Source organism: Piliocolobus tephrosceles, chromosome 6, assembly GCF_002776525.5.
Source record: "Piliocolobus tephrosceles isolate RC106 chromosome 6, ASM277652v3, whole genome shotgun sequence".
NCBI lineage: Eukaryota > Metazoa > Chordata > Mammalia > Primates > Cercopithecidae > Piliocolobus > Piliocolobus tephrosceles.
This window is the reverse complement of record NC_045439.1, coordinates 122,547,951-122,556,366: the sequence shown is the minus strand read 5'-3', so window position 1 is coordinate 122,556,366 and position 8,416 is coordinate 122,547,951.

Here is an 8,416-nt window from a genome sequence, read left to right as displayed (position 1 = left end):
TAACTAGAAATATATATGCATGCCAAGAGTAACTCCACCTTGTTCCCCTGGGACCCCAGAGAAAGATTGTCGGTATTGCATATCATGACACCCTAGCACACAGCAAAAGTCAATTATGCTTACCAAAATGTCAGTGGACTGCAGATTTCTCCTTACATGTCTATACACACACATACCCAGTAACCTTCATATATGTTATCAAAAAGGGAACCCAAACCCGTCTGGCCCAGCAAGCCACAAAAATGAGGAATGCTATCTATCAGAACAGATTAGCTTTAGACTACCTCCTAGCCCAGGAAGGAGGAGTATGTAGAAAGTTCAGTCTAACAAATTGCTGCCTGGAAATGAATAATAATGGAAAGGAAATTATGGAAATAACTGCAAGAATGAGAAAATAAGCCCATGTTCCAGTTCAAACTTGGAAAGAGTAGTCTCCAGATTCTCTCTTTGGAAGCCTAGTTTTTATTTTCCTGAGGGTTCAAGACTTTAATAGGAGTGGTTCTGGCCATACTAGGAAGTTGCCTAATACTCCCTTGTCTCTTACCTCTCCTTGTTAGAAGCATTCAATCAAGTATAGAGGCAATAGTAGCTAGGCAAACTACCACTCAGCTAATGGCGCTGTGTAAATATGAACTTTGTCTAAAGAAAAAACTTGTCTTTTCAGGCATAACTAAGTAATACTGATGCCTTCTATTGAACCTCTTTTATAAAAGGCATCAAAGGGGGAACTGAGGCAGAAATTTAAAAATAAATATGCATTCATTCACTCTAAGAAAAGTAACAGGCAAGGCAAGGGTTAAAAAGAAAAGCACAAGTTTTCCTCTGCCTAGCAGAGGAAAGTGCAGCAAGCTCACTTCAAGGACAGTTATAAGATAACACTGTGAGAAGCCAAGGCCAAAGGAATGGACTCCAGACATCCCCCCTCCAGAGCAAGGTTGAAGGAAAAGAAAAGACAAATTCTTTTACTATTACTCCTTTCCCAGGCTTCTTAAGCATGATTATGTTTTACAAATGTCTGTATTTGGCCAGTTGTTGTTTTTCTTTCAATGCAGCTACAAGGCCACCAGCTATGCAAGGTCACAAGTTATACTATGCCATAGATTATGTGACCTATCATACGGTTAACTGCTTTTGTTTTATTTATTGTAAGTCTGCTTATAAAAACTCGACTCTGTCTTTGTTTACTGCTCAGCTTTTTGGATGTGAGTCTGCTGAGCCGGTGTGTACCTAAAATAAACAATCCTCCTGTACTCTCATATTGGTCTCTCTGGTCCTCAGTTTCCCACAACACCATAAGTGAAGGCTGTTGCTGTGTTTTGAATGTTTGCATGCCTCAAGAATTCATGTTGAAACTTAGTCCCCAGTGCAACAGTGTTATGAGGCAGGACCTTTAGGAGGTGATTAGACCATGAGGATTCCACTCTCAGGAATGGGATTAATGCCTTTATAAAAGGGTTTGAGGGAGTGAGTTCCTCCCTTCCGTCCCTTCTGTCAAGTGTGGACACGGTGTTTGTCCCCTCCAGAGGTTGCAGCAACTTGGACACAGAGAGTAAGCCCTTAGCAGACAGCAAATTCACTGGCTCCCTGATAGTGGGCTTCCCAGCTCCCAAAACTGTGAGATAATAAATTTCTATTGTTTATAAATTACCCAGTCTAAGATCTTTTGTGATAGCAGCAGAAATGGACTAAGACATAAATTGGTACCAATGAAGCAGGAAATTTCCCTGATCTTTTCGTGGGCAGGAACTGGAGTGCATAGGCACTAGAAATAGCCGGCTGCTTCGGTGCCAGCAAGGTGGACTCTACTTGCTTGGTCCCTCTGTGTTCCACCCCTCACAGGAGGAGGAGCACAGGTGAATGGATGCAGAAGCCAGGGTGAGTGCTTTTGGGCACCAGCAGGAGCAAAACTCCATGTGGCCTCGCGGCAGCATCTAGGGAGGTGCCCATTACCCCTGAAGCCCTAGAAAGAGTGTTACAGTCAGTGCTTTTTTTAGCTTTGCCATTCACAGATGGCTTAAGTGTTAACAGCTCAGTGGAGGATCAGTGTGACAGCCTTTTGCACCGACACCTGAGTTCTTATTCAGTATCCAGGAGGAATGAGGTCGCACAAACAAATTGGACATGGTAAATGTGGGAGATTTTATTGCTGATGTAAGTGGCTCTTAGTGGAAAGGGGAGCTGAAAAGTGGATGGTGCAGGAAGATAATCTTCCCCTAGAGTCCAGCTGTCCCTGACTGACCTCCTCTCTGAAGCAATGCCATCAAGCTGTCCCTCTGAAGGCAAGTGGCTTCTCTCCCATGTCCAACCATAGTTTCTGATGTCCAGCTGCTTCTCCTCTTCTCTTCTCTTCTCCCTCTGCTGGTGGAGCCTGGGGATTTTATGGGAGTAGGATGGGGGGTGGGGCAGGCCATGGGTGGTTTTGGAAAAGGCAACATTTGAATGGGAAAACAGGATGTAAAGTTCTCATTTTGGGCCATGGTATTAGGCTTTTCAGCTTGCGGGTGGGACCCTTGCCATGGACTTACTCTCTTCTGCCCAGAATTTCCCTGCCTCTTGTCACTATCTCCAAGAAGTGGGCCATGGACTCAGCCTCTTCCACCCGGAATTTCCCTGCCTCTTGTCATTATCTCCAAGAAGTGGAGATAGTGTAACAAATACCTAAACTCCAAGAAGTGGAGATAGTGTAACAAATACCTACTTCTGTAACAAATACCTAAAAATGTAAAAGCAGCTTTGGAACTGGTTAATGGCTAGAAGCTGAACCATAAAGGGCTATTTGGATGAGGACTCAGAAGAGGGGAGCTTTGGAGAGAGGCTCAATCTTCTTAGAAATTAAGAGATCATGAACAGAATGTTGTGAACAGAACATGGACAGTAAAGGCCATTCCGAGGAGGTCTTAGATGAAAATGAGGAATATCTTATTGGAAATTGGAGGAAAGGCCATTCTTGTTACAAATAGGCAAATAACTTGGCTGAGCAGTGTCCATGTCCTAGTAGTTTGTGGGAGGCAGATGTGAACTAGGATATTTAATGGAAGAAATCTCTAAGCAAAGTGTTGAGGGTACGGCATAGCTTCTCTTGACTTCTTAGAGTAAAATGCAAGAGAAAGAAATGAATTAAAGATGGAATTTATAATTAAAAGGCAAACAGAACTTAAAGACTTGCAAAAATCTTAGCCTGGGTAGGTTGTAAGGAAATAAAAAGTATATGCAGGAGAAAACACCAAATGGTGTGCTCAAGTGGTGTGCTCAAGTGAACATTTGATAAGCAGATTAGAATGAAGAGAAGGAGGCCAGTTGCTATTCATCAACACAATGGAATTATGCCACTGAAGGCATTTTGGAGATCTTTAAAGCTGCCATTCCCATCACAGGGCCAGGGTGCTAGAGCCTTTAGGGCAGAATGCTTTCAAGGGAAGGGCGCACGGTGCTGGAGAAGCCCAGGGAACTTGTGGGACCTCCAAACTCTGTCCAGGCTGCCTCAAGTTTCTGCTCCTCACCTTCTGGTGCAGCATCCCTTGGCTGCCCTGCATTGGCTCAAGTTGGGTTGGTGTGTTGGGCTGCCCCTCCAGAAGGCACAGGAATAAAGCTTGGCAGTTTCCACATGCTGCTAACTATGCGGGTACACAGAGCACAAGACCTGGGGGGCATGGATTCCTCCACCTAGATTTCAAAGGATGCCCCAGAGAGGCTCAGAGCCCAGGTAGAGAACTGCCACAGGAGTGGGGCCACCACAGGACAATGTCTGGTGGAGTGGTGGGAGTGAGGCTATCCTTAAGACCCCAGGACTGTAGAGCCACAAGTATGCAATTCCAGCCCGTGAAAGCCAAAAGGCAGAAGACTACAACCCATGAGAGCTGCAGTGTGGAATGTACCCAGGAAAATCAGTGAGCTCTTTCCTTCCATTCCTTCTGCCATATGAGGATACAGTATTTGTCCCCTCCAGATGCTGCAGCAACTTAGACACAGAGAGCAAGCCCTCACCAGACACAGACTCTGCTGGCACCTTAATCTTTGACTTCCCAGTCTCCAGGACTGTGAGAGGTGGCTGGGCTGCCCAGGGCCTTGAGGGACAGGCCCTGCCCCAGTGTACCTAAAATATGAGACATGGAGCCAAATAAGATTATTCTCAAGCCTCATTACTTAGTGTGTAGACAGTGTTGTTTGCCTTGTTGAGTTTTGGACTTACTTTGGACCTATTGCTCCTTTTTTCTTTTCTATTTCTTCCTTTTTGCAGTTCTGTAAGGAAAAGCTCACTCCAGGTTTGGAAGGCTGTTGGAAGAGTCATTTCCCATCCTGCGTCTGGAGGAAGGAGGCATGGGATCCAAGAACCTTGCCAAGCTACCTTATTTCCAGAGCCTACTATACCCTCCTCCCTTACCAAACAAGTTTTACTCTGTCAGAAAATTTTTTTTAAACTTGGAAATAGGCAGAAGAAATGACAGGGCATTTACCAGTATAGTGGGCTTAGTTTTCTACTGTCTTTGGGTAAAAGTTATGGTTTGGTTTTTGTTTGAGATATGAATAATTTCTGTCTAATACAACAGATGATCCCAAAGGTTCTGGTTTGTTTTCTTGTTGGACTTTAACCAGTCTCTAACCCAACAAGCTTATGCTAATATTTTCTATAAATACCCAGTTTCTCAAATGCTCTTTGAATCAGTTATAACATCTTATTGGTTCCCTCATTAATTCATGAGTTGAATAAAACTTTGAAAACTATTCATTTTATGTTTGTATGAGAGTCATGATGTATATTTTTTGAAAATTATACTTTAACACTTTTATTGTGTACAGAGGCAGACAAAAAGGAGAGGTTATTCAACTTTGCAGTAGAACCATCTTTATTAATTATGCTGCTGAACTTTTCTCTCTATTTACCTTTCACATGAAGAAAAGTTTGTTCTCTCTTTTTTATGAAGAGAAAACTCTCAAGTCATCTTTTATCATTCTGCAGCTGCCATATAATACTCTGCTTCCTCAAAACAGTAGTTTGAAAGTTGTCTAAATTGTCTAAAAAGTTGTCTCAGACCAAATGTTAAGGCTGTATGTAGAAAATATCATGACTATGTAAAGTTGATGTTAGATAGGTTTGGAAAGTTTCATGCCTATGCAAGGTAATTACAATGACAAGAAAGGAATTCTTTGTGTGCTCCTACTGACTCTTAACTTTGCTATAAAGTTTCAACCTCTGCTGGGCACTTTCAGGATCTCCACCTGCCCTTTACCTCAACTAGGTTTAATGAGCTCTTAAAGTAAGTGAAGGCTTCCAGCTGCAATGACTCTGAAAAGACTTTCTCTTGTATCACCATAGAAACTAGACCTTCACTGTAAAAGAAAAAAATCACATTACAATGAGGAAGACTGCTATAAAATATGGATTAATGAGTTGAATAACAAACAGGGAGGAACTTGTAGTAGGAAGGAACTAAGTGACAGCAAGGGCAGCTGGAGGAAGGAGTTAGGATGAATTGTGGGTCTCAGAAGGGAGAGACAAAATGTACAGTCTAATATTTGCACTATGGCCTGAGTTCTCACATACCACAGTTTCGGAGTGGAGGTTCCCACTGTGGTGATTGTGAAGAGATAAGCAGAATATTCATGACCCTGAGTTGCTTCTACATGTTATTGTTGGAGATTCAGCAAAAAAATGACAGATGAGATTTAATGAGCTTAAGAAAGAGATTGCAAATTTATAAGAAAAATACGAATGCCTAAGATAATGGGCAAAATTATTAAACACAGTGCATAACAAGCATAGAAGAGGAAAAATAACTTTCTCCTCCACCCTTCATATTTCTTAGCTGAGACTTTCTGTAATAAAAGGCAAACTAACAAGAGGAAAACAAGCATAAGTTTAATAACATGTATACCTCATGTATTCAGATGGTGCAAATGTAATTGCAATTTTTACATTGTTGAAATTTACTGTTTGATATTGGAATACATTCTTGAATACATTCTTAGATACATTCTTAAATAAATGTGGCTATGCTATACACAATTTTAATGCACATTTCTCATTTTACTTTTTTTTGCTAATGACTTATTACTTGCTATTTATTTTATATTTACTTTAGACTATGGAAATGATGTTAGACAAAAAGCAAATATGAGAGATTTTCTTATTTGAGTTCAAAATGGGTTGTAAAGCAGCAGAGACAACTTGCAACATCTACAATGCATTTGGCCCAGAAACTACTAACAAACGTAAAGAGCAGTGGTAGTTCAATAAGTTTTGCAAAAGAGACAAGAGGCTTGAAGATAAGGAGTATAGTAGCTGGCCATTGGAAGTTGACAACAACGAATTGAAAGCAATCATCAAAGCTGATCCTCTTACAACTACACAAGAAGTTGCCAAAGAACTCAACATTGACCGTTCTACAGTCATTTGGCATTAGAAGCAAATTGGAAAGTTGAAAAAGCTAGATAAGTGGGTGCCTCATGACCTGACCAAAAATTTATAAAAACTTCATTTTGAAGTGTCATCCTCTCTTATTCTATGTAACATGAACCATTTCTCGATTGGATTGTGATGTGTGATGAAAAGTGGATTTTATATGACAACAGGTGATGACTAGCTCAGTGCCTGGCATGAGAAGAAGCTCCAAAGCACTTCCCAACACCAAACTTACACAAAAAAGCATGGTCACTGTTTGGTGGTCTGCAGCTGGTCTGATTTACTACAGCTTTCTTGCTTGCTTTTTTCTTTTTTTTTTTTTTTTGACAGAGTCTTGTTCTGTCACCCAGGCTAAAATGCAGTGGCACAATCTTGGCTCACAGCTCACTGCAACTTTTGCCTCTTAGGTTCAAGCAATTCTCCTGCCTCAGCCTCTTGAGTAGCTGGGATTACAGGTGCTTGCCACATCCTGATAATTTTTGTAGTTTTAGATGAGACGGGTTTCACTACTGTTGGTCAACCTGGTCTTGAACTCCTGACATAAAGTGCTGATCCACTACAGCTTTGTGAATCCTGGCAAAACCATTACATTTGAGAAGTATGCTCAGCAAATCAATGAGATCTGCCAAAAACTGCAATGCCTGCATCAGGCATCGGTCAACAGAAAGGGCCCAATTCTTCTCCATGACAACCTGTGACTGCATTTGCACATCCAATGCTTCATAAGTTGAAAGAAACCTATGCCACATTCATCTGACCTCTTGCTAACCAACTACCACTTCTTCAAACATCTCAACTTTTTTTTTCTTTTTTTTTGAGATGGAGTCTCACTCTGTCACTCAGGCTGGAGTGCAGTGGCACAATCTCGGCTCACTGCAACTTCCGCCAGCTGAAGTCAAGCAATTCTCCTGTCTCAGCCTACTGGGTAGCTGGGATTACAGGCACCTGCCACCATGCCTGGCTAAATTTTGTATTTTTAGTAGAGATGGGATTTCACAATGTTGGCTAGGCTGGTCTTGAATCCCTGACCTAGGGTGATCTGCCTACCTAGGCCTCCCAAAGTGCCGGGATTACAGACGTGAGCCACTTTTGCAGGGAAAAGCCAACAGGAGGTAGAAAATTATTTCCAAGAGTTTGTTGAATCCTCTGGCATGGATTTTTATGCTAAAGGAATAAGCAGTTTACTTCTTGTTGGCAAAAATGTGTTGATTGTAATGGTTCCTATTTTGATTGATAAAAATGTGTTTGAACCTAGTTATAATGATTTAAAATTCATGGTATGAAACTGCAATTACTTTTGTACAAACATAATATATATGAAAAACCAGAGAAATGAGTAAATCTGTAGAGTAGATCTGTAAGAGTATCTTAGATTTCAGGCTTAAATACTATTCTCTGAAATCAGAAAGAAGGGTGTGAGGGAAGGCCCAGTGAACCATAACACGAAGACAAATTTTGTTATGCAGATTTAAGTCAATGCCTTCTCCACTGATTATGAGTCTCTAGTAATTTAGTTGTCCCTCTCTTCTTGATGTAGAGAGGGAGACACACTTACAAATGTAGATTTCCTTTATAGATGTAAATTTCTCTTACAAAGGGCAACTTTTAGAGCTACTCCTATGTCTGCAGTTTCTCAAAATAACCAGCTGAAAATAATCCTTTTGCTAAAGAGGCATATCTTGGGGTGACATATTCTGATCTTCTACAGTAAAATTTTGAGGTGGCATGTTCTGAACCCTTTCACAAGGAAATTTAACTGGTCAATAAATATATATATGAAAAAGCTCAAGTTAATTGGTAATCGATATGGTTTAGCTGTGTCTCTATCCATATCTCATTTTGAATTGTACTTCCATAATGTACTTGAAACGTACTTCCACATGTTCTGGGAGGGACCTGGTGGGAGATAATTGAATCATGGGGTTGGTTTCCCCCATACTGTTCCTGTGGTAGTTAATAAGTCTCATGAGGTCTGATGGTTTGATAAGGGGAAACCTGTTTTGCCTTGCTCTCATT